Source organism: Schistocerca americana, chromosome 2 (assembly GCF_021461395.2).
Source record: "Schistocerca americana isolate TAMUIC-IGC-003095 chromosome 2, iqSchAmer2.1, whole genome shotgun sequence".
NCBI lineage: Eukaryota > Metazoa > Arthropoda > Insecta > Orthoptera > Acrididae > Schistocerca > Schistocerca americana.
The window spans coordinates 516,474,151-516,501,388 of NC_060120.1; positions in this window are offsets into that span (position 1 = coordinate 516,474,151).

Genomic DNA, 27,238 nt, shown 5'->3' on the forward strand with positions numbered 1-27,238 from the left:
GGATGACCGAGCACCAGTCTTCCTTATCTAATTTCTCATCGACTGCCTGAAAATGATATCGGAACAGCTGATGAAAGGCATACGGATCCCAAAACATCCAGCAAAATGCAGAAGTGCAACGCGAAACAAGGTGGTTTTCGATGACTTTTGATATATGTTCAATGAATAATATTACTTTTTCTTTGTGTCAGGGCTAGAGGTATGTCACTATTTCACGAAATAAACTACTCTTCAGTCTCTATTCAGATCAGTGGAAACGGCTTGCTAACTGAGTTTGAAGTCCACACCACAGTTGATGATGGCACCTCTGCCGCAATGTAGTGGGTAGTTACCATTGAAGTGCATCTACTCACGGAGGTCCAGCGTAGGCTGTAATTATTGCATGGCAGCGAAACTTGGTTGATATGTTAATGCGTTAATGTGAAACCGATTAACGCTGGAAATAATTAGCTCCAATTTTGCCCACCAGGTGCAAATCTGGCGGTGTGCAGCATTTCGTAGCAGTCTCCGGTGCCCATACTGAGCAAATTGTTTAAGCGTCAGTTAATAATAAAAGCAGCATTATGGCTTTCTCACATGTCTGACATTTTCTGCTCACGTCCCGTTCATACTCCATAACATAAAGTGGAAACATTTCTATGCGTCTTTCTCGCGTTCACAGCGCCAGATTTTCACGTGGCCAAAATTAAATTTTTTTCAGTGTAAATCGGTTCTGCTTTAATGGATTACAATACCTACCAAGTTTCCCTGTCATATGACAACTACAGCCCACACTGGACCTCTGCGATTAGCTGCACTTTGACTATAACCACCTGGTGTTTTATTTCGTGAAAGAGTAGAGACTGCCTTAGGCTCGATTTCATCGACGTTGGTTATTCATACATCATACACCTTCAGTTTCGGATTACAAATCACAAAATCTGATATCTCTGGGAAACCAGTCACTTCCTTGTCGATTCAGTGACATATGTCAGGCCGGTGCCCTGACATACCTATTTATCTCGTATGTACATCGTGTAAAGTTATGCGAAAACTCTTCTTGTTTTGCATCATACACGAACCCAAAGTGACCATTAATCGTACCAACCAGAACTTCTTGTCTTGAAGTGTTTTATATTAAAGGGATTTAGCCAACAGTAAATTAGAGTAAGTTGAATAGGCTGCTTCTCGGCATTTATTCATATATTTTACGAAATATTCTGAATGGTATCTTTACGCTTGTAAACATTTTTTGTTCGAGATGTCCTGTTTTAAATGACACACAGTAGCTTTTACGTGGCATGTGCCACGACCGTGTGGTATGCGTAGCAGACACCATTTCCTCGGCTTGTTTTCCCTCTTTATAATCATCACTTCTGCTAAAAGCAGAAGAGAAATAAACATACGGAAACCAAGGACCAAGAAAAGGGATTAAAAGTGTAACAAGTAGGGATACTTAAAACAAAAGTACACATAATGCAGGGAACCGTCTGATACCCACTGAAGCATTTTCTATGGGATGGAGAATTATTTCATCATTTATTACCAGTAGGTAGTTCCGATGGCCAGTGTGAGACGTGTAACGGACATAAATCTAAAGTGACGTACGAGGTGTTCGGAAATTCCCGTTACAAACTTCTAGGACTTGCAGAGGGGCGTAAGTACATAACATCATGAATGGGAACCCATGTCTCAAAACGTACCTTTTCCGTTTTGCGACGCTTTCAGTGCAGATGTGTAACGCGTCCACATCTGCTGAGGGAAAGGCGAAAGTCTCAGATTTGCTTGTCCTGGCATGCAACAGGGTGGGTAGGATGACGTGTACTACGTTAGACGGTCACTTATATGTACTACTACTTGTGGGGTCGGATGCAAAGTTTAATTGTCGAGACTTCTATAGAGACAGAGGAAGATTTGCTTGCGCAGGTTTTGGCCGCTTCTGAAGAGACACCAGGTGGGATGGAGAAAGTATATGTGTAATGTCTGTAACGTATACGTGTAATGTCTGTAATGTCTGTAACGTCTGTAACAACGTTGGTGGTCGTCACATGGAGCCGTTAGAGCAATGCATCAGCGCTGTTTTGTACGTACAGTATGCTGGGCTCTTTTTTGTCATGGAAAAATGTATACACGTAATATTTAAGTGTTAATACAAACAAAGGTGCTTATGTGATAAATGGATGTTTCGTTGCGTTTCCTTTTCAATTGTCAATTAATAATTGTACTGCATCACGCCTAATTCAGTTCATCAAGCAGAAGTGGATGAGTTAAACATCTGAAGTGAAACCGTCGTACAATGGAAACGGTACGTATCCGGACATGAGTTCCTATTTAAAATATTATGTACTCTATCCCCTCCGCAATTCCTAGACATTTGTAACGGGAATTTCCGAACACCTTGTGTATGTGCGAAAGCAGATCAGAGCCCATTACTTCAATTACAAAACTGTAGTGCTTCCGATATCTTAATAAAGATACATTTATTCAATAAATTGCCATTTTTATTCAATCAAACTTTTATTTTGTGAAATATATAGCGTGTTGGTTATATGGCCTAATTCAATACCTCGTATACATAAACTCAGAGTTTGTCAAAATATCTGAAACTCTTGAAATTCTTTCATGTCTGTATTCGGCAGGGTGCAGGACACTCATTTCAGCAGATAGTTCTGGTGACCGTATCATGAGAAATATATCGATAGGAAGCCCGAGGAGAGGAAAAAGCAGACGCTCCGAAATGGGAGCACAGGAGAGATCGTTATGTGGTCCGCCGCATTTATCGTACCCTCTTGGCATACTTCCACCCAAGTTTCCACACGTACCGAATGCGATTGTTGTCAGTGGGTGGAACACGCCGCTGTTGGTATCTTCTTCCACTGTGGGCACATCTTCGACACAATTACGCCCGGCACCAATAAAACGAACCCGGCGTCACGACACGCCAGAATAATGCAAAATACAGTAGTTTCGCCCGAAGGCCGCATCTCTCCCGCCGCCACACAAAGTAGGGGCGCCCAATAGGGCGATACATATCGCAGGTCGGGACTCGGCCGCCCATTGTTGCGGACGCTGCGGCTGGGGGCCTTTACGGTCCAGTAACTCGCAACGGCGGCGGCGCGCCGGCGTGATTTTGAGCTGGAAACCCGTGTGCACGGGAGCCCGGGAAGATGCGCCGGCGGATAGCAGCACGGCGCTCATTGTTCCCACAAAAATTAATTTGGAAGGCCGCGGGGCTGCCTGCCCGCTGCCGGAATTGATAGAGCTCGCATCTCGGCCGGTGGAACGCGGCTGTGAGGTTTCCCTCGCATTCCGTGGAAGAGAATTTCCTATCAGGCGACTCTTTGAATATGCGGAATCTTATCACGCTTCCTTTTGTTCGGTGAAGCGGAGAATGTAGGGGGTCGTACTGTACAAAGTTGGAAGGAGATCCTCCGTAGTTACTTGTCAGCTAAAGAAAAGAAATCGGATTTACTTTGCATACCACGCGGTCTCTGCTTATGTTCCTTAAGACTGGAGAGTCCTCAGCACCGATGGCTCTGAGCACTATGGGACTTAACTTCTAAGGTCATCAGTCCCCTAGAACTTAGAACTCCTTAAACCTAACTAACCTAAGGACATCACACACATCCATGCCCGAGGCAGGATTCGAACCTGCGACCGTAGCGGTCGCGCGGTTCCAGACTGTAGCGCCTAGAACCGCTCGGCCACCCAGACCGGCTCCTCAGCACAAAATACTTCGAAATGCAAGACATCTTTCAGAAACATTTAACCAAATATGTGAAAAAATACTTCAATTCACTCCACTTATTCTGATATACATGTTGTTGGACGCCCTTCAAATAACATTAACACAAAAGAAGTACAATCCTTTCCAATACAAAGGGAATCATACAGCAAACCAGTTGCACGTCAAACGCTTGTTCAAACCTTTACCTAGCTTTAGACTGTAAGCCTGTTTTCCTCAGAGGAAGTAATAACACCTAAAAATAAGATACATTACGAGGGTTGCCCACAGACTAATTCACCGCCGTTTTTTTTTCATTTTTTTTTTCTGAGCCGCAAACAATGCAACGAATGCGAAACGTTACATATGTGTTATTTGAAGCCTCTTGAGTGAGGGCGCCAGGTTTCCGTCTCTTCCGATAGATAGCATAGCATTGTAGGAAAATTGCAAAATGGCGTCTGTAGGCGATGTACGTTACAAATAACGTGCAATCATTGAATCTCTCACTGCAGAGAAAGAAACTGTGGAGGTTATTTACAAACGCTTGTGCAAAGTCTATGGAGAATCTGCTGTCGGCAGAAGTACAGTTAGTCGCTGGGCAGGGAGGGTGAGGTCATCAGAACGTGGTTCGGCGGAGCTCCACGATTGGCAGCGGTCTGGGAGATCATCCACGGCTGTCACACCTGACATGTTGTAGCGAGCTGATGTTGTTTGGGCCATTAAGGGATGCCATTAGTGGAAGATACTTTGAGGACGATGAGGAGGTGATTCACATTGTGAAGCACTGGCTCCGCTACCAAAACGAGGATTGGTACCGAAAGGACATATAAGCCATAGAACGGGATGGTGACTACGTGGAGAAATAGGGTTTGTAGATAAAATGGCGTTCTTTCGTGTGTGTAATTCTCATGATGTTCAATAAAGTATTGTAGAAGAAAAAAAAAGTGGTGCATTACTTTCTGGGCAACCGTCGTACAACCAGTGCTTGAAAGTCAGATGTTAAGCAAGAACAAACATAAAAAATTAATGCAGTGGAAATATAAATTAAACCTACGTGTCACATATTACGTAAACAGAGAAACAAAGTCGTAGGGCTAAGTCAACAATAAAACGATCTATATAAATGTTATGACTTAATGATCAGTAAAAATGATCCTTGTAAAATCTAAGTCAGACGCGGACCATAAACACAGAGAGACAACTAACAGGACACAAAGTGCAAGGCAGCAGGTGGCACTCACATAGGAAGCGGTGCCAACCATGAAAGACACCTGATGTGTAAATAAAATTACTTTAAAATAGAATTACACAATCAGTAACATAGCAAAACTGTAAAAAGGAAATAAACCTAAACAAGTGGTAAACAAAACATTGACGCACGTTAGAGTAGGATAATGACAGATTGCGTCTTTGAGGGAAGTAACATCACGAAACAGCGCGGAAACCAGATATAGCTGCTGTGTCAATTCAAGAAATGTCCGGAACCCATCGAAAAAGTTGTTTTTAACTTTACGCCATCGTTATGGATAAAGCCTCTATAATTGTTACTGTGTTTAAAAAACTGAAATTGTCCCAGGAAGTCCAATCTAAAATTCTTCTCTTCCTTATGAAAAATTACCGAGTCTTCCAATTTAATAGCAGAGTGTGCACATTGTATAAGACTCAGCGTAAGAAGAACCATGAACATTACCGCCTCCTTTACCCTAGGTCATATCTTTTGACTAAACCCTATGACTTCACTTTTCACGCAATATGTGACACGTAGGTTTACTTTAGATTTCTACTGAAGGTAATAATTCATGTTTCTTTTTGCTGCACATACGACGTCCATGTAATGGTTGCAATACCGTATATCCTGTTTTTAAGTGTTATTGCTTATTCTGAGGAAGACAGGCTAATATCTGTCGAAACTTAGGTAAGGATTTGAATAAACTTTTGGCGTGCACCTGGTTGGCTGAATGATTTCCGTTGTATCCGTAATTCTAATGCTGCTAACTGCTACCATTTTCGAGATTTTATAACACCTTTAATACAGACGTGGACGATTCCTTGCCCCAGTATTCGTTTAACCTTTTCCGTTAATGGGCTCCACTGCACGTCTTATGTTATCGCACTTAATAAATTATTTCACTTGACAAAAAGTAAATTAACGAAAGAAATTATGGGAACAGGAATCGAAATCCTGCCACAATAGAAATGAACTTTTCGAATAGAGCGTTTAATGTCAATTACCGCCATGAGTATTTCCTATTACTGAGCTAGGTTACAACTTCCAGTACGGCTGCATTGGGAAGTGTCATCTTGCTTCGATGCAGTACTGTCGTCGGTCCTGGGGTTTAGTGGCGAAGCGCACGCCTGGAAAGCAAGAGTTCGCGGGATGGAATCCCGGACTGACCACACAGTTTTCTGTCTTCGTGTAGTCTAGCCTTCACCTCTCAACGGTGTGATGAGTTGTGGAATGACATATGGTTCCCACTGCGCATTAAACTGTAGGTACACTCTCCTCATTCTGATAAGTGGAGTAGATTAAGGACATCCAAGTCGCCAATTTGAAGACCTGCATCCGGCGATTGAGCCATACGAAAATGAGACGTAGCAATTACTGTACATTGATGGTGAACTTTATTTCTGAAGTTCTAAGTTTATTAAGATAGATGCCCGTTGCAGCCGAAATAATAATAAAGTGATCTACACTATGTTGTTTCTGTAGCAAATCGTCCCTATTGGGAATTAGTTCCTTGAGGACAATTCGTGTGCCTGTGAGAAGGGAAGAAAGATTAGGATTTAATGCCCCAGTGACGCCGTAGTCATTGAAGAAGGAGCACAAGCTCGGATCAGGGAAGAATACAGAAAAAAAAACCGACGGTCTCGTTTTCAAATACGACATCCCGGCATTTTTCTTGAGCGATTTCTTAAAATAAGGTAAAAATTATACGTAAATTCTTATACTGGGATTTGAACTCTGATCTTCCACAGTACGAGTCCAATGCCTTACTACGTTTGCGGGGACAAAGAAAATGAGAGCTGATTCCACACGGTATCTGCAAGTGGCTTATCCGCATCCATGAGACTTTAGTCCGCATTCGTGGATATTAAAATAATGTAGACGTTTTTAACGCTTTCGGTACGTCACAGCTCTGACAGTAGGATTTCGCAACGCCTAGATTTTCGACTAATGGGTTGGACCTCGCTGTTTACATCCATTGATTGATAACTCAGAAACCGATAGTGACGAAATTTTAATGCGAAACAGTTTGTCATTTACGCCAATGGCCTCGCCGCAATGGCAACACCGGTTCGCGATAGATCACAGAAGTTCAGTGCTGTAGTGCTTGGCTAGCACTGGGATGTGGGATCCTTACCAGATAGGACTGACGGAGTACATCGAAGAAGTTCAAAGAAGGGCAGCACGTTTTGTGTTATCGCGAATTATGGTAGAGAGTGTCACAGGAATGATACAGGATTTGGGCTGGACATCATCAAAAGAAAGGCGTTTTTCATTGCGACGGAATCTTCTCACGAAATTTCAATTACCAACTTTCTCCTCCGAATGCGAAAGTATTTTGTTGACACCGAACTACATAGGGAGAAACGATCACCACGATAAAATATGGGAAATCAGAGCTCGTTCGGAAAGATATAGGTGTTCGTTCTTTCCGCGCGCTATACGAGATTGGAATAATAGAGAAATGTGAAGGCGGTTCGATGAACCCTCTGCTAGGCATTTGAATGTGATTTGCAGAGTATCCATGTAGATGTAGATATCGCCTGAGGATGAGAGGCGGACGATCGGTACGACTGCGCCTTCCGAGGCTTGTTCCAGCGGAGTTCTGTTCAGTTTGTCGTATAAGGACATGTTTCATAAGCTACAACTTTCTGTCGTAATCAATGAAACAGACTCTGTGATATTTTATCCGGAAAATTGAGAAGTCATATGAAGTCGTCTGAGAACAGATGTCACTTATTGTAGGGCCTATACTATTTAAAGTTAAATCACATACTACAGAATGAATTTTCGCTCCATCGACTGAGCTATCCAAGCACAAATCGCAGCCAGCCCTCATCTATTTACGTGTGCCAGTACCTCTTCTCCCACCTTCCAGCCTTCACAGGCGAACTTCTGCATACTTGGGTAAATAGGGGAAGGGGTTCTGGCTTTTAAATCGTATAGCTGATTTATCAAATCTTCTTTACTTCAACGCAATGGGAAATAAGGTTGTACATTTCGCACTGCAATAAGTGCGGCTTTGTTTACTTGTAAATATCTTTCAAATGGCTCTGAGCACTATGGGACTTAACATCTGAGGTCATCAGTCCCCTAGAACTTAGAACTACTTAAACCTAACTAACCTGCCGGCCGGAGTGGCCGTGCGGTTCTGGGCGCTACAGTCTGGAACCGAGCGACCGCTACGGTCGCAGGTTCGAATCCTGCCTCGGGCATGGATGTGTGTGATGTCCTTAGGTTAGTTAGGTTTAATTAGTTCTAAGTTCTAGGCGACTGATGACCTGAGAAGTTAAATCGCATAGTGCTCAGACCCAACCACCCAACCTAACTAACCTAAGGACATCACACACATCCATGCCCGAGGCAGGATTCGAACCTGCGACTGTAGGAGGCGTTTGTAAATATGTTTAAGATGGACATTGATAGGTTCTGTTATTATATACTGAATATTGCAATCGATGGAATGTTGTAAAAGAGCCTATTGGTTGCTTCTTAGCAGCTTTTGGCAATTGTGTAAGTGACTTCTGTTAGTGGAAACGTAACAGGATGATGACTCAGAAGGAAGACAGCTTATCAGCTACTCCCCCCATCCCCCCGGGCACTGAAATCGTCATCATCACGTCTGTCCTATCCACGACACTGCCTACTGAAGCCAATATAGTACCACTCCACCACAAATGGGTAATAGTATTGACTTATAAAATGATAATAATAATAACAATAATAATAATAATAATAATAATCAATCGCATGTACTCTTAACAGATGAAGATCTGACAGCGTCCATTTAACCACAAAATATATGTTATTGTAGGAAGGTGCAGATACATCCACGAATAACCGCGTCAGCGCTTGCTTTTATCCACAAAGCAATTAACTCATGTGTACCTGATGATCACAGCGTATTGCTAGAATGCGTAGTGCTAATGTAAATACCGTTATAAAACGTGACTTTATATGCTTCATAAGATAGGTGCAAGTCCATTTAACACGGATACATTTACGATCCGCTAAAAAGTAGTTATTAGTGTGGATACCCCACAGAGTTCCCTTGCGGTTCGTGGAATGCTGCACACACGCTTCCAGCCTAGAGGCGCGCAGCTAGCGCCTAGTTGGCGGTGGCTGGCAGACGGCGAAGGACCCGCTGATTGCGAAGGAGCAGAGCAGAGGATGTCTCACGCTCCAATTAGCGGCACGCCGGCAGCCGGCAGCCGGTTGAGCGGCACGGGAGCGGCCGGCATCCTGCCGCACTCTGGGCGGATCTCGAACAGTGAAAGTCCCGGCTCGCCTGTCACACCCCTCGCTTCCAGTTAACCCAAGACGCGCCGGTTCGGCCTGCTCGCTTTCGAGCGGAGACGGCGGCGAACATCTGCCGTCGTTGCCACAGGCCTGTCTAGGAAGTCCCCGCCGCAGCATGTAACTTATCATTACCTGGTCTCGCCAGCATCTGTCTACATCTGCGTACACCGCAAGCCACCGTATCCTACATGGCAGAGGGCGTAGTCTGCCTGGGCCTGTTGTATATTGCTGCGCTGTTATCTGGAGAGGAAAGTATTCTGCAGCCTGCAGATGTTAGGTTAAGTCGATACCTAAACTAACTAAACTCCACCTGAACGGGCCATGAAGGCCTAACGGTACGGACTGCCGTGTCACCCTCAGCCGTCAGGCGTCACTGGATACGGATGTGGAGGGGCATGTAGTCAGCACACCGCTCTCCCGGTCGTACGTCAGTTTACGAGACCGGAGCTGCCACTTCTAAGTCAAGTAGCTCCTCAGTTTGCCTCACAATGGCTGGGTGCACCCAGCTTGCCAACGCGCTCGGCAGACCGGATGGTCACCCATCCTACTGCTAACCCAGCCCGACAGAGCTCAACTTCGACTCTTGGCGAAGTCGATACCAACTCCTCCTAAATGGGTTGTGGCTGGAGCGTAAATGGCCAGCTTAACGACTTCTGACTTTCCAAGACGGTCCGTTGAAAAGAAACTTCTGACAGTTCTGGCAGCAAGCAGCACCTTACAGCAGGTGTTTTTAGCAAGAAACGGACAATTGGGGTTAGGGTTGCCAAGAGTGCGGATTCGTGCCGCGCATGTCCAGCTTTTCACGGTCACGTCCAGACAAATATATACAAGCCCCGGCTGTCTGGCTTTTGATAGGCTTTTTAGCAATGACGGAAAGAACGAACAACTGACGCCGTTTCTAAGCTAATGTAAGTGCGATGAATAAATATAAATAAGGTGGTTAGCCGGCCGGAGTGGCCGAGCGGTTAAAGGCGCTACAGTCTGGAACCGCACGACCGCTACGGTCGAAGGTTCGAATCCTGCCTCGGGCATGGATGTGTGTGATGTCCTTAGGTTAGTTAGGTTTAAGTAGTTCTAAGTTCTAGGGGACTTATGACCACAGCAGTTGAGTCCCATAGTGCTCAGAGCCATTTGAACCATTTGAATAAATATAAGGTGGTACCAGGCTATATACTGTAAGGATATATAGGTATGTATTTTCTATTCTAGAAAAACAAATTTGGATGACAGTTAATTCTTTGTTCAGAGGCAAAATTTTCACGAATTTCTGGGCAAAAAAATAAATAAATAAATAAAAATAAATAAACGATATGCCCCTTAAAAAGTTTTTGGCTCAAGAAAAGTGGGCATCTTATTTTAAATCACATCATAACGAAGAATGTTATTCGGAATTAATGAAATTTCCAGAATATTACTTTGCTATTCCAGACCATAATGCCAACATCGAAAGTGTCTTCTACCACATATAAATCCCAGAGGACAAAAGAACGCAATAAATTGCAATCCGACAAAATCACGAAGATGGTGATGAGTAACTTAAAATTATCCTATCAAGAGTTCGATGGAAGGATTGTCAAGAAAAATGCCGTTCTTGATAAAGTGGGTTCGAACAAGAAACACTGATACTTACTAGATTTAATTTTTGTTTCTTTATAAATGTCACTGAAATGCGAAAGTTGCCTTACTTATTTGAAATTTGTGGTAAGGTCTTATGGGACTAAACTGCTGAGGTCATCGGCCCCTAAGCTTACACACTACTTAATCTAACTTAAACTAACTTACGCTAAGGACAACACACACACACACACACCCATGCCCAACGGAGGACTCGAACCTCCGACGGGGTCCCAGACTGCCCCAGACCGCGCATCTACACTGCGCGGCTCTTACTTTTCGTACCAGAAAAATAGATCATTGCTTTTCTGTTTAATCAAGAATTTTTAGTATATTTTGAGTGAGATGATCTAAGGAAAGACTTAACAAATGAGAAGACTGAACACTTAGTTGCTATAATAATTGCCAAATTAAGGCTCTTTACTGAATGTTTTCTTCGTTTAAGCACATTTAAGGTTTATCTGGTTAAAAACTAATTGATTTTTAACAAATAATTAAAAATATCAAAATTACTATTTCTATCTACAATAGATCGTCCGGCTCTTAGGTAAAAATATACCGCTAGATATTAGACCGAGTCCGGCGTATTTACTTTTGGACGTGGCAACTCTAACGGGGTGCCTGCATTCTGCTGTAGAGGCTGACTAATTGGAAGGCCGGAATGTTAAAATAATTTCATGGAGAGTCTTAGCAGCCATCTGTATAGGAAATTCCCGGGAGCCGATCTGTTCAATTGGTACATCGTGTGAGCTGCATGACGGTATTAATGTTCTAGTGTTTAACTGTAGTTACTTTCCAAATTCGCGAAGACTACAAAAACCACGATTGTGTTCCAGTGCGTGCAATTCTGTTTAGCGCTTTTCTGGTTTTTATAGTCGACTGTTTTGCATTTTAATGAGCGTGCAAGTATTCGGTAGGATTAGACATTTGACTAGTTAGGGGTACTCCTCACTGAACATAGCGATTTTTGCAATGTTTAACTGAATCAAAGAAAATTCCATTTGTTTTCGTTCCGGTTTGAGTGGAATAGGTTTGAGCTGTCCACTTTGAACTATAAGTCTGTTTTGTTGTAAAAAATTGTCAGCAGAAGTGGCCATTTGGAGGCTATGGATGAACTGTTAGTGGTGTTAATATTCCAATCCAGTGGTCAGATCTCGGAATCTTCCTGAGAGTTGGGTAGTTGTAGGGTTTTCAGTTATTGGCATTAGAGTAAGAAGTTTGACACTGTCTCGCGTGTCAAAGAGAAGGTGGCGACCCTTTTTCTTTAGACTGACTGGTTGTCCAAATGGCTCTGAGCACTATTGGACTTCTAAGGTCATCAGTCCCCTATAAATGGTTCAAATGGCTCTGAGTACTATGCGACTTAACTTCTGAGGTCATCAGTCGCCTAGAACTAAGAACTAATTAAACCTAACTAACCTAAGGACATCACACACATCCATGCCCGAGGCAGGATTCGAACCTGCGACCTTAGCGGTCGCGCGGTTCCAGACTGTAGCACCTAGAACCACTCGGCCACCCTGGCCGGCAGACTGACTGGAAAGCACTACAGTGCAGAGAGTTAATCTGGTTCAGCCAATAAACTTTTCCGATCAAATGTGCGGAGCAACTGCTCGCGTAATTTGTCTCGCAGGGCGCACACCGCTAAGAATGTGTGCTTACAGAGGATGGCCGAAGCTGGTGTTTGGCGCGACGTCTCGGAAGATGTGCGGACGGACGAAAAGAGCGTTCCAGTTAGCTGTTGACTGCAACGGGTGTCTTCAGTACCCAATCCAGACTTATGCTATGAGCATAAAGCAATAGAAATCACGGACGTACACTTTCACTTTATGATCGCGCGCGCAAGTGATTGCGATAGTAGCCGTGCCCGCACGGTTCGCACTTTCTGCCCACTGTGTGCGGGCGTAGCAACTGGAAGCAAAGATCGCGAGGTTGTGGTGCCGTTCCTTGAATAGGTCAGGCGGAAGAGCGGCGCGACAGGTGCCGGCCGTCCCGCACCTGTTACAGTTAGGCCCGGCCGGCGGACCGGTCCTGCGTCCACCGCGACACAAGGCGAAAAGCTCCGGACGAAAGTGAACCGCTGGCGGCTGCTGCTCGCCTCGAAGGGGTATGGCCGTGATTCCGAAAAACGAGCACTCACGTCTTCAAATAGTATCGATTACTTGATCAAGCTATTTCGCGAAGGATACTAGTGTCGTATTCTACGGGAGTGATCTGCCAATCTCCGTCCGAGCAGTCGGATTTGAGTTACCATGCCACTGTGTAGCACGTATCATTCGGAACAAACAAGCTCGAAAATAAGCGGTTAAGCGGTCGCCAAAATAAATCTGTCCCGGAAATCGCAGAACGATATCATCAAAATGCAAAGACTGTTCAACGTTGTGTTGAGTATTTTATGATGCATAATCTCTCACAACTACGCAGGTAGAACACAGCAGTCTAGTAACAACTCTCGACTCATTGAAAGTTTGTTGGGAAAGAAGTCAATAAATAGATTTCGACCTGGAATGGTGTGATGAAAGATCAGTATGAAGAAATGGGGCCTTAAAGTTGATGACAAGTGTTCTGAATTCGAACGAGTAACATGCTTCAACGCTTACTGTGTCCAACATCCTCCACTTAGGATGAGATATCCCGAGACTCATGGAGGCTGGAAAGTTCTGGGCACATATGACATGTAAATCCAAATTGACCCATGTGTTGACTTCTAGCTCACCCAATGCAGCAGGCCTGTTCTTAAGTAAAATGCACACGCTCTGGTAAATTTGTTTGTTTGCACACACACACACACACACACACACACACACACACACACACGTTGACGTATACATTATAGGGTCTAATAATTTTAAAGTCAAAATTTTGTGAAAAGTCATATGTTGATACTCGATGCGGATTCGTAATCATCATCATTTCATCCCCATCGACGCGCAAGTCGCCGAAGTGGCGTCAAATCGAAAGACTTGCACCAGGCGAACGGTCTACCCGACGGGAGGCCCTCGTCGCACGACATTTCATTTTTTTTATCGCATGAACAGTCTTAATCCTGTATTGCTACCTAAGCCGTCGCGCAGGCTGCAACAGGTGAGCTAGCTTCAAAAGTTCTTGTTAAAGGACTGAAATAATTGTCTAGTCTGAGTCACCCCAAGAAAAGATAATAAAATGAAACACCTGCAGCTGTCGTTGTGCTGTTACCGATTATATTGCCAGCAGTTTCGCAGACTCAGTACGCCATCTTCAGGCCTTGACTGACTCTGAAGGGGTGAACACGAGTTATACACGATCCCAACAGTGGCCAGCATCTGTGAACTGGCTTCGTAGAATACTGTTACAGTGATGATGTGCCTGCTACCATGGTCGCATTGTAACAAATTACATCAAAACGTCGGATGCAGGTGTTTCATTTCGTTACGTAAGTGATCGGCCAAAGTTCCACAAACCATCAGTCAGAATGATGGACATAATAGAAACATAGGAAAGGTGATGTGCGTCCCCTTTTTTTCTAGAAGAGCAGTAAGGTGTCTCTACGATTTACACCCCTGCGAAGGATCCGTGATTAAATGCGAGTCTGGATACTACAGAGAAACTTGCCTAAACATTTAATGTGTACGGGGTTTAGTAAGATAGGGGACCGACGGGTGAACTATCACACACTTATTACCTCTGTGTCTTGTTATTTGCTTCAATTCCCGTTGCTAGTTTCCTACCACGCCACAGTGTAGCACATATCATTAATTGAGATTGCAGTCCACATGGAATGACCTGCCAAAGCTGCTTCTTAGGCCGAGCAGTGGACCACTTCGTTGTCAGTGGTCGCACAGTGTGATTTCGCAGAAGTTAACGGTATTGTACCCCTCGATAGTCGTGTATACACTGAAGTTTTCAGTCTAAGAGGCGGTACAAATCTTAGGTAGCTGCTATTAGAGCAAATACGTGTATTTTTGTACTTCTGACTCGAAAGAAATAATGTTGGTCAGTAGCGTTCTCAGTGTTAGCGTTAAATTACGCACTTACTCCCTTTTTCTTTCTTCGAGGCCTGTTAAACCGCAGCCCACGTCTTTCGCAGATGCCAGCGGTACGTGGGTGGCAGTGAGTATCCACCAAAGATGCCCTTTGCTCCAGGTCCCTGTAGAGAGCAGCATTCTTTGCCTTTCCTGCTCTCCCGCGAGCCCTTATTCGCCGACGTAATTTACGTTGCTGGCGCGGCGCCCGTTCGTAAAATTCATTACGCATTAGCGAAACAAGTGTTGTAATGGCGGGTCGCATTAGGCGACCGCCTCGCCTACACATCGGTCCTCCCCCGAGACAGTGTCGGCCGACCACCAGCTGGCCTCGCGGATTACAAAGGCGCGCTGTAATTGAAAGCGGCAGCGTGCTCGCTTTGCCGCCGTAATTGCCACCAGCTCAATTAGTAATTAAGCCAAGTCCAAGCCGCGCCGACCACCGGCGCCACACTCGGCACACACCTCGCCGTCCGCTATCCGCGCTCACACGAATGCTAAGCCATGTGTGAATATTCTTTAGCAGCGTCCAACACTAGGAGAGACTGACGCTACATTATGCGGTCGCTTGCCCCTGCTAATCGTGATTAGGCAATTACCGAGAGCAATGAACGTCCGCTTCCTTTTTTGCGGTACGATGTTTGTTACTTTACGACTGCCTCACAGTCACCTCTCGCGGATTTAGTGCATCGGGAGCAGCTTTTATTACTTTATGGCGTCTTTCTACGAGGCCGAGGGATCGCCACTTAAGCAGAGGACATGACATGCACCTATGAGCCCTGCCGCGACTAAACGCATAACTCGGGATCCTCTGTCTCTCTCTTCGCATCATACATTACCGAATGAATGGCAAATTAATCGCAGAAGAAATGATAACATTTTACCGTCGTAGTTGCGATTGTTTAAGTATTGCTCCTAATTCTACAATTACCTCTTGACAAATACCACACAACGCAGAATAATACTAAAAGAACATCTGGGTCTGTAACAGGATGCAAGCATATTATTGTTTCTGTCAGCGATGAAATGCTTCAGGTTCCCGTGCCATTTCATTACGCAACTAGCACGATGCTATGGGTAAACGAAGTAGTATGGCCTGGTACGTATTGGTCCGATGTACACTATGTGATCAAAAATATCCGGACACCCCCAAAAACATAGCCGACCGCGGTGGCTAAGCGGTTCTAGGCGCTGCAGTCCGGAACCGCATGACTGCTACGGTCGCAGGTTCGAATCCTGCCTCGGGCATGGATTTTTGTGATGTCCTTAGTTAGGTTTAAGTAGTTCTAAGTTCTAGGGGGCTGATGACCTCAGATGTTAAGTCCCATAGTGCTCAGAGCCATTTGAACCATTTTGAACCCAAAAACATACGTTTTCATGCTAGGTGCATTGTGCTGACACCTACTGCCAGGTACTCCATATCAGCGACCTCTGTAGTGATTAGACATCGTGAGAGAGCAGAATGGGGTGCTCTTCGAAAGTCACGGACTTCGAACGTGGTAGCTGATTGGGTGTCACTTGTGTCATACGTCTCTATGCAGGGCCCTGCACAGAGTTGAGCGTTCTCAAAATACGGCGGACAAGGCGACTGATGTGACGTCACATGTTCGGTGCGGGATCCTATTTCTCGTGGGTCGCGATACCGCATGCAATGACGCCATTGGCGTAGGATGACACGGTGGTCGGTAGAGCCAGTTTAGCTCCGGAAGGAGGAACTTTACCTTACCTTTACCTATTCAGATCTATTTTGTGACTGGATTGGAAATAAAAGTCGCTTGCTCTGACAGTGTTAGAACTAGTTGCCTTCAGGTCAACGAACTGGACTATGGGTGTGTGCATGCGACAGAGATATAGAGATATGTTCGAATTTGCAGGACGAAAGGACAAAAAAAAAAAAAAAAAAAAAAAAAAAAAAACACCCGCATCCAGTAGCGCCGCCTACGTTGTACACAAGACTAGTACCGTAGCAGGGATCTCGCTGCCTTTCCGGGCGAGCACCGCCGCTACTGGGTATGCAAGCAACAAAGGACTGCTCGGTACGCTACCGGCTGGCGCTGGCGGACCACCTGGCGAGGCACGCGCGCCCGCCGTGTCAATTATCCGACTCAGGCGACACCACAATGGCCTGTGGCTCGCCACAATGGGGCGCCCCGTTCAGTGCCCGCGCGGTGTCGCGCCGTAAAAATCGCAGAAATATCGGCGCGCGCATCGGTGGGCGGCGCGGCTGAACCCCGGCTGACGGCGGAGCATAATAGCCGAGCGGGACGGCCCGACCCGGCGCTCCTGCGCAGCGCCCGTTAATGGGCTGTGCGCGCCGGTTTTTGCCGTACACAGTTGCAACGAGCTAAGCAGCTGCTCTCGCGCGAGCAAGGGTCTCAGCAGCACAAACAGCACGCGCACCATATTCGCCATAAATTTCACTTGTAACTCACAACAGTCGCAATGCAAAGGTGTTTTGTGGCTCGTCTAGAGGGAACAACCACTTTTGTTTAATGTACTGTACGCGTACAGAAAAAAGTGGCGTATTTACGTCATTAGCAGTTGCACAGCTTTTACGATGTTCACTTGTGTAAATGAGTGTCTGTAAATTTTTCTGTAGTTAATTATAAACGCTTATACAATACTGACGACGCAGGATGGCGCCGTTGAAATTAACCTCTGGACGATGCTTGTGTGCTCCTTCAGCGTTCCGCGTCATCCCTGTGCCAGTGATGCGAAAAAATGGGAAAAAAGAAAACCCCGCGATCATACCGTAAAGACCACGCAGTAGTCGACTGACTGCCGTGTCATCCTCGACCTGTCCGCAGCTCGTGGTCGTGCGGTAGCGTTCTCGCTTCCCGCGCCCGGATTCCCGGGTTCGATTCCCGGCGGGGTCAGGGATTTTCTCTGCCTCGTGATGACTGGGTGTTGTGTGACGTCCTTAGGTTAGTTAGTTTTAAGTAATTCTAAGTTCTAGGGGACTGATGACCATAGATGTTAAGTCCCATAGTGCTCAGAGCCATTTGAACCATCCTCGACCACGCATGATCGGATGCGCTATGGAGCGGTACGGAATCAGCACACCACACTCCCGGCTGTTTTCGACGTTTAGACCTTGGGGCCGGTACTTCTCAATCAGGTAGCTCCTCGAATGACCACAAGATGCTCGGATCACTCTGGTCCAGTCGTCTCAACAAGGAAAAATCTCTGTCAGTACCGGAAATCGAAGCTGTCCCTCCTCCCCCCGCGCACGAGAGCCTGTCACGTTGAGTACTCGGCTACGGAGGTGGACGGGCGATGACTGTGCTTTCCTTGTCAGGCAAATGATAATACACAAGAAAAGATGTGATAAAAGCTGGCAGGTCGAAATAATGTTACATTGAAAATATCGTGTTCTTACATTTCATGGATACTTTCCGTGACCGGGAACGAGGCGTGACTTCCGTAGTCAACGGCGGGCGCTGCATCCGCCACCTGCAGAGAGGTATACAATGGTTGCTTTTTTTTTTAATTTTTATTGCTATAGCGCCCCACAGAGATACCAGGTAAACTGCTAAGGAATTATATTTTTCTTATGATGTCAAATCATTTCAGATGAGTTTTGGAGCACATACGGAAGTTAAAATGTTATAGCCACGGATGTTAAGAAACAGTTTTGGCATTGACTAGTGTTTTACATTGTGGTAAAGAAAATACATAAAAATTCAGTACGGAAGACAGTACGCTTTGTCATCGAGATTTGATAATTTGGCGATAGCGTATATAGCACACAATTCCAAAAAAATGGTTCAAATGGCTCTGAGCACTGTGGGACTTAACATCTCTGGTCATCAGTCCCCTAGAACTTAGAACTACTTAAACCTAACTAACCTAAAGACATCACACACATCCATGCCCGAGGCAGGATTTGAACCTGCGACCGTAGCAGTCCCGCCGTTCCGGACTGCAGCGCCTAGAACCGCAAGACCACCGCGGCCGGCACACAATTCCATTTCGAAGCAACAGCGACGAAACGGAATTGACATAAGCAGGATGATGTTCAAGTAAGTAATGACTTTCGAAACAGCGACTACATTACATCCTACAGGCAGGGCGGTGATATGCCAAAATTCGCTGCTTTATGACGATTAGCTAGTCCACTGCCAAGAACAAAGGGAAAGTGGAGCAACCAGTTAATGTTATTCTTCGAAGAGGACGATTAAGAAGTTTAAGGACAGAAAGGTCTTCGGACTCATGCGTCTGCTGACAACAATAACAAGAAATGTACTTGCAGTTATATTAAAACGAAAGGTTTCTTTCTTGATGCTTCAACAACATCGAATTATTCAACACAGCGGGATATTGAGTGTATTGCTTGGGAGACAATTTTGCCAACTGCTGCTATTCATCTACTTTTTAGTGCTTCCTGGGCTCAATGCGATTCACTGTATGTAAGAATTAGCACTATTTCCGTACACTGATGTTCTGTTTGCAAAGAAGAGACAGTACCTGTGATAGTTTCATTGTCACCATTTCTTTTATAAACAGCAAATTTTAGGGATAATGGCTGCACGCTTTGCATGGGTTTATTCTGGTCTATCACTGTCCCTGTGATGATACCACACGGAAGCATCTTATACATAATCCAGCTGGCTTCTCAGAATTGGATGTGTTAGTTCGGATTTGGTTATGTGCACTAGAAATCTAGGTATTAGACAAGTCTGTCATACGGTATTAGTAAGTTACCCCATTCTGTCGGAATCCACTTTGACCTTTTATACTAAATAAAATGTGCAATAGATTCTCACTTCCTCCTCCTGCTATTCCGCATTCTCTGAATATTACTTATATGTTGTCTTACAAGACAGACCCAGCACGTTAGCCGAGAGCGCCGGCCCCGGATTGAAACCGCTCGGAGGATTACCGACGTCGGCCGGTGTACCGGTCAGCCTGGATGTGGTTTTTAGGCGGTTTTCCACATCCCAATAGGTGAATACTGGGCTGGCCCCCACATTCCGCCTCAGTTACACGGCTCACAGACATCTCAACACGTTCGCACTATTCCATGGATTACACTAGACCCAGAAAGCTGGGGTACAATAATTCCATCCTGGGAAGTACGGGGTGGTGGCAGGAAGGGCATCCAGCCACCCCTTAAAATTAACCTTGCCAAATCCGATCCTAACCGTGCCGACCCAGCGAAACAGCAGGACAAGGCACCAGCAAATGACAGAAAGAAAGTTCTCTAGTAAGACAATTCGAAAAATTGAACGTGAGGGAAAAGCTAAGACCACATCACTGGACGTCCAACACATATTTCTCACCAGTGGGTTTTTGAAATCACAGAATCCCTTTTTGGTAGGTAGCAGACAGAATTTGTCATTCTTCGATTACGACGTGGCGAAACCTTTTGCTGTAATACCGCTGTCAAATAATCTCATCTCTGACTCAATATGGTGATTCCCAGAAATGAAGCCGATATTCTATGCGTTTTTATCGACATGAAGGGCCTCGGCTTAGACTGTAACAAACTGGGGAATAGTTCACTGCAAAGAAAAGGAGGGAGGCATAGAGAGAGAGAGAGAGAGAGAGAGAGAGAGAGGGAAATACGGGGAGAAGGGGAAAGACAGAAAGAGAGAATGTGAGTGCGTATGTGATGTGTGTGTGAGTGTGTGTGTGTGTGTTGCCGCGGCTAGGTCATAGAGAAAGGAGCTGAGGGCGTAACGGTCATCGGCAATCAATAGCGTGCAGGAACTTAAGGATCGCGTTGCAATTAACCTTTGCCTACTAGAAGAGACCTCACTATCTACGAGAAAAGCATGGTCGAAGAACGTCGATAAATTGCATATTTCTCTCTTCCAGCTTTTCGCAACTATCGCGTACTTGCTATTGTCCAATAGTTGTAGGGTGTGCTAAATCATAGAGTTAATGTGCACCTTAAGCATTTCATCATACTTCCAAATGTGGTCTTATTGCTATAGATTTTGTGACGTGATCTTTCTAAAGTACAAGAATGCTTGCACTATCACGGTGATTCTATGTCATCAGCTACAGGCACCGCTGTAAAGAGTAGTCTGTTTGGACGTAATCTACGGTAGTAAGTTTCAGGTGTCTTGCAAGGGGAGGGTGGTATGCGCGCCTCTAACAAGAGCGAGGCGATGTTCCTGCTTGTTTTAGTTCCTCTTTTACATGATGATTGACGAATGACTTCCAAACTTATTCTCTCGTGCTCCACCTATTGTACCACATACAAATTCAGTTTTCGTACTAACGTACAGAACTTAGCAGACCTCCACTTCACAATGCGCTAGCTGATACCTGGCGTAGGGAAGTGTCGTCACCACTGGGTCGAAAAGACTTCTTACAGAGATGTCAAAGTATTGTGAATTGCATCAGTAGTCCAGATACCGAACACTTATCCCCCGTGTTGCATCAAATTATTAATACTCGACTACTTTATTAGTCGACATTCCAACTAGAACGCCGCGCGGGTTAGCCGTGAGGTCCATTCGCCCTGCCACGGTTCGCGCGGCTACCCCCGTCGGAGGTTCGAGTCATCCCTCGGGCATGGGTGTGTGTGTTGTCCTTAGCATAAGTTAGTTCAAGTTAGATAAAGTAGTGTGTAAGCCTAGGGCCCGATGACCTTAGCATTTTGGTCCCACAGGAACTTACCACAAAATTCAATTTCCAACTAGAACGGCTGCAGATCTGCGATTGACAACTCTCACAACAAAACAATGATCCACGCGATGTCGGACAACACGAACCTCATTTTGTTGGTAGAATGGCGTACAAAGTTGACGAATCTACTGCTGTAGTATTTGTTTACAGGCACGACAACAGAAGTAGTAAGTGAGCTGAAAGATTATATCGTAGAAATAGTCACGTAGGAGACATAAATCAGAGCATTGTCCACGGCTTTAACAAACGTTTCCAGGAAATCTGAACGTAGTGATCTGTCATGGTAATATACATTTGTACTGCACCGAGAAACTAAGTAGCTGACATTTATAGAAACACCGCAAATCTTTTTGTTACGATATTGTAGTGCCTGTGTTATTCAAAAGTACGATGCAATGTTCCTTCGGAGACGCATGCATGCGCTAAGGAACAGACACTGAGGCGGCAACAGCTGTTGCGTAAGACGTGAAATGTTTTTTCAATTGGGAATATGGACAACCATAAGCTGTATAATGGAATGATGACAATGAAAATTTGTGCCGAAGCAATAATGAAACAACGACAATTAAAATCTGTGCCGGGTTCGAGTCCCTATCCGGCACAAATTTTCACTGTCATCATTCCATTATACAACTGCTGATTGAGAACATTCGCAATGCGAATACATTTCATGCATTTTTGTTACTGACATTCTTTATCACATCACAACAATAAGTGGAGGTAAGACGATATTATTACGCTCTCAAGGAACATGGAAGTTAACAGAAAATAAATTCTACATATAATGCTATTTGCAAGTAATCCAACACTTACTTTCTCATACTACTGTCCTTTCCGAAGTACGACTTAAAAAACCATTTTATCAGTCTTCTTTCACTAAACTGTTGAGTACCTGAAACAGAAGAAAAATAATCACGTAAAACTTGTAGACTAATGAACTATGGTAACATATACAGCTCAAAAAAGCAGCTGGCCGTCGAGTAGTGGCAACACTAACAAATCTTGTAGAAGTTTCTCTTGTTCGTATCTTAACAGGAAGAGACATTCGCCTACTTTCTGTTGATTTTGATCCAGTATCTCACTACAATATATCAACAACTAATTCAATTACTGTATTTAGTTTTTTGTATTGTGTTGTGGCGTCTAGACCACTGAATAGACGTCAGACAAAGTTGAAACTGATTATACGAGAGGTTGCCAAATAACGCATTCTGAATGATTAATATACGGAATAGCAATTTGGAATGTCGTCAACAAACTGAGTATTGATAGAATGAGTGACTCACTGTTTGTTGTGGTTCTAAATGGCTCAAATGGCTCTGAGTACTATGGGACTTAACTTATGAGGTCATCAATCCCCTAGAACTTAGAACCACTTAAACCTAACTAACCAAAGGACATCACACACATCCATGCCCGAGGCAGGATTCGAACCTGCGACCGTACGGGTCGCACGGTACCAGACTGTGGCTCCTAGAACCGCTCGGGCACTCCGGCCGGCTGCTGTGGTTCCTGTCTCTTTTTCATTCTTCTTTATACAAGTCTTTCTTTCAGAGTTTCCAACCTGCATAGAGGAACTATATACAGAAAAGAAGATTAAATAAAAAATATAACACAGGAAAAATTAACACTGACGTGTTTAACATCATTTTATTTAATGTGAAAGACCATGTGTGTGTGTGTGTGTGTGTGTGTGTGTGTGTGTGTGTGTGTGTGTGTGTGTTTATGTGCATGTGAGTAAGAATGTGTAGGATGAGTACATGATTTTTTGATATGCAAAAATCTGAAAAGCTGAAATTATACATGAACAGGTAGTATAAAGTAATATTTCCTAATATTCAATATAAAGAAAAAAACATTCTAATGATGCTGTAATTTCAGTACAAGAAATTCGTTTGTTCAAGGTGGAAACTATAAAAAAAAAAAAAAAAAAATTATTGGTACGCGAACGCGGACAAAAGAGTGAGTTCCAATCTTCAGATGATTATTTCCATCTCATATATCATTCGTAATGCACTTCAATATTGTTTCTTGTTGTCTTCAGTCCTGAGACTGGTTTGATGCAGCTCTCCATGCTACTCTATCCTCTGCAAGCTCCATCTCCCAGTACCTACTGCAACCTACATCCTTCTGAATCTGCTTAGTGTATTCATCTCTTGGTCTCCCTCTACCATTTTTACCCTCCATGCTGCCCTCCAATGCTAAATTTGTGATCCCTTGATGCCTCAGAACATGTCCTACTAACCGATTCATTCTTCTAGTCAAGTTGTGCCACAAACTCCTCTTGTCCCCAATCCTATTCAATACCTCCTCATTAGTTACATGATCTACCGACCTAATCTTCAACATTCTTCTGTAGCACCACATTTCGAAAGCTTCTATTCTCTTCTTGTCCAAGCTATTTATCGTCCATGTTTCACTTCCATACATGGCTACACCCCATACTTTCAGAAACGACTTCCTGACACTTAAATCTATACTCGATGTTAACGAATTTCTCTTCTTCAGAAACGCTTTCCTTGCCATTGCCAGTCTACATTTTATATCCTCTCTACTTCGACCATCATCAGTTATTTTGCTCCCCAAATAGCAAAACTCCTTCACTACTTTAAGTGTCTCATTTCCTAATCTAATTCCCTCAGCATCACCCGACTTAATTCGACTACATTCCATTATCCAAGGCACTTCAGTATAAAACAGTAATTTTAGAGACCCGTCTACTACACCAAATTTCGAGCTGGTATGTAATTACGGACGAAAACTGGAGCATCCGAGCATAGGAAGCGGCGAACCGGAAGTTCATGAAAGCAACGAATTCCTCTACTCCCGTGGACTGTTGCAGGACACCGGACGACGGTAGCCGCCCACATCTGAACGGAGTACGGGACGGCACTGTGATGAGAACGAGTATTGTTTCCCCCTCTTTTTCTGGGGTCTCTTGTGTTCTTGCGGGAGTCACGCGAGGTTAGCTGCCGCGCCGCCGTGAGTCATGAGCGCAGGCGGGGCGTTCCGGTCGAGAAAGCGTTTAGCGACCAGAGGAGACGAGAAATCCGCCGCAGCGGCGTTTCTCTAGGCGTGTTCCGCAAGGCAGCGCCCTCGGCATGTCGTAAAATGCGAGGGTGTCGCATTACCGGCGATGCGTGGCGCCGCTTACTGCCTTCAATGCTTACAAATTGCCGACCGTCAGGCGTGCAACGTTACGAGCCGAGTCGAAACTAGGCGCCACTTCTCAACACCCCTGTAGCCGCAATATTTCGTTCATTTACGTGTGATTCTGGAAATGCTGTAACATTGCCTTCTCTGGCGAAGTATTTCAGATGTCTTTTGCGTCTGTACCTATACAGGATGGACAGAACAATTCTGAAGAATTTATAAGGGTGTTACAGCTTAGGTTATTCTGAGAAATAATTGTTACGGAAACAATCCGATACGTTGCACCGTTTGCGAGTTAATTAGCAGTGACGTTAGCCAATAAGACCGTTGCGCGTGCAAATTCAAGCGGCCTGACAGATAAACGTAGTGTCCGTTGTTATCATAGCGTTGATGGTAGCGGACCATACTGCTCAGCTTTCGACTCAGATTCGAACCTTACTGCCATCCCAATCCAGTTTTTGTACCGGTTCTCTTCTTCAATTTTAGGAAACCAAACGAATGGCACGTTTCGCGACACCGTCTCTGGCGGGCCGCTTGAATCTGCGCGCGCAACGGCCTGATTGGCTGACTTCAATGCTAATTAACTCGGAAACGGCGCAACGTATCGAATTCATCTCTTAACAGTTATTTCTCACCACAAACTACCCTGCAACACCCTTACAAACTTTTCAGTCTCCTTCTGACTACCTTTTACAAATGTGGGTGCCAAGTCCCGCTGCAGTGCACATCAGAGAGCGGTTTGTATTGATATTAATCATGCCCTACTCTAGTCCACTGGCTGACAGAGCCAGCGAATCTTAGCCGATGGTGTCCCTCTTCATGCGTTCCAATGTGTCCTAACTCATCAAAAATGGTTCAAATGGCTCTGAGCACTATGGGACTTAACTTCTGAGGTCATCAGTCCCCTAGAACTTAGAACTACTTAAACCTGACTAACCTAAGGACATCACACACATCCACGCCCGAGGCAGGATTCGAACCTGCGACCGTAGCAGTCGCGCGGTTCCAGACTGAGGCGCCTAGAACCGCTCGGCCACACCGGCCGGCTCTTAAATCATCCTCATGAGTTATGCCCTGGAGGCGATAGTACAGTTGCTCAGTGTACATAGAATTATACTCTCTAAATAATCAGACTGATTTTCTCGAGGACAAAGTCTTCTCTTTTCCAGAAGTCCTCTTGTAAGTTCTTTAAGCATTCCTGTTATACTCGATATATCACCGCACACACTGTAACAATCTGCTGCATCATCTCGGTCTTGCATTTTTACTTGCATTTGTATCTTCTCATTACTGACAAACCATTGTACTTGCGCTGTATTATGAGTGGGACGTGCTCCCGCTATGTAATTAATAGATACGTACTTCAAATTTCCGAAGATCAGATGATGCCAGCAAGCTTCTGTCGAAACTGGTCACCACACAAGTTTTACATTTCTGATGCTCGCTGTTCGGCAATCGATAACGATAAACTACGTCATTGTATTTCGTACAATCAAGGCAGTCTTACATATGAAATATTTCTTCTCATAAAGTTATGATATCCAGATTTTGGTATACGAGTACCAATAAGCCTAAGGTTTCAAAACGATGTATTTTAAAGTAAAAATGTCTCGCTTATATTATATGTTGTTAATCACTTCTTTCATAAGAACATAAGACTTCAGTATTCAATAACCACATCACTCAATATGTTAATATAAAATCTGCGACATCTAATGTAAACTTCGAGAAATGAAATGCAAATGATATGTCTGTAACAATTACGTCATACCTACAGCGACTTTTTCAAGTGGTTCGGGTAGTACGTGACACAGAATTTTGGCAGCCACTCACCTAGCTGGACTAAACAGTTTTGTTTCTTTTATGTGGCGTCGCATCGCCCACTTAAAAGCGATTATTTAATTAGTAGGTCTTTCTAAGTATAAAGGAAACTGAATTTATTGTTTCATATGTTTTCTAAAAAGCCCATAATGTCAATATTTTTTGTTCGTATTGGGCGCAAGAAAATTCAGTACTATATAGCTTCTGACCATACTACACCACGACAGAAGCTGATGAAGTCCACACTCCTAAACGAAGGAAGTACTAAATTCATCAAGTTCTCTTTGCCTTGTTCATCTTCTTGAGCAATTACATTAGGCAGTGAAAAATTGTTGAGGGTTTCGATACCACGTTTAGACAACAAAAATTGGCTTCAGAACCCGAAACGGAAGCAAAAAGCAAGAAGTCATATTGGAGAATGTTCTTCTACGAAAGAACTGTAGCTACCGATGAATGAATACCTCGTTACCAAAGAAGTTAATTGTTCTCATACTGTGTGCTTTGCATTATGAGTAAAGCGGCAGTTAGAATCTCGAAGTTCTATGTCACCTGTATCGCTGGTAAAGTGAATCTCCTACTAACTTGTATGTTTGTATTATTAACTGAATATTGGAGAATCCTTTTCAATGTAGTGGAGTTTATCGTCCTATATGTTGTGAAACTTATATACCTCATTTATCATTCTGTAAAAAGTATTCCACTCGGTTACATAATTTTGGAGAACTGGCATTATTGGTTCCTTATCAGAATCGCATTAGCAATTTCACAGTTTGGGCCCAACGA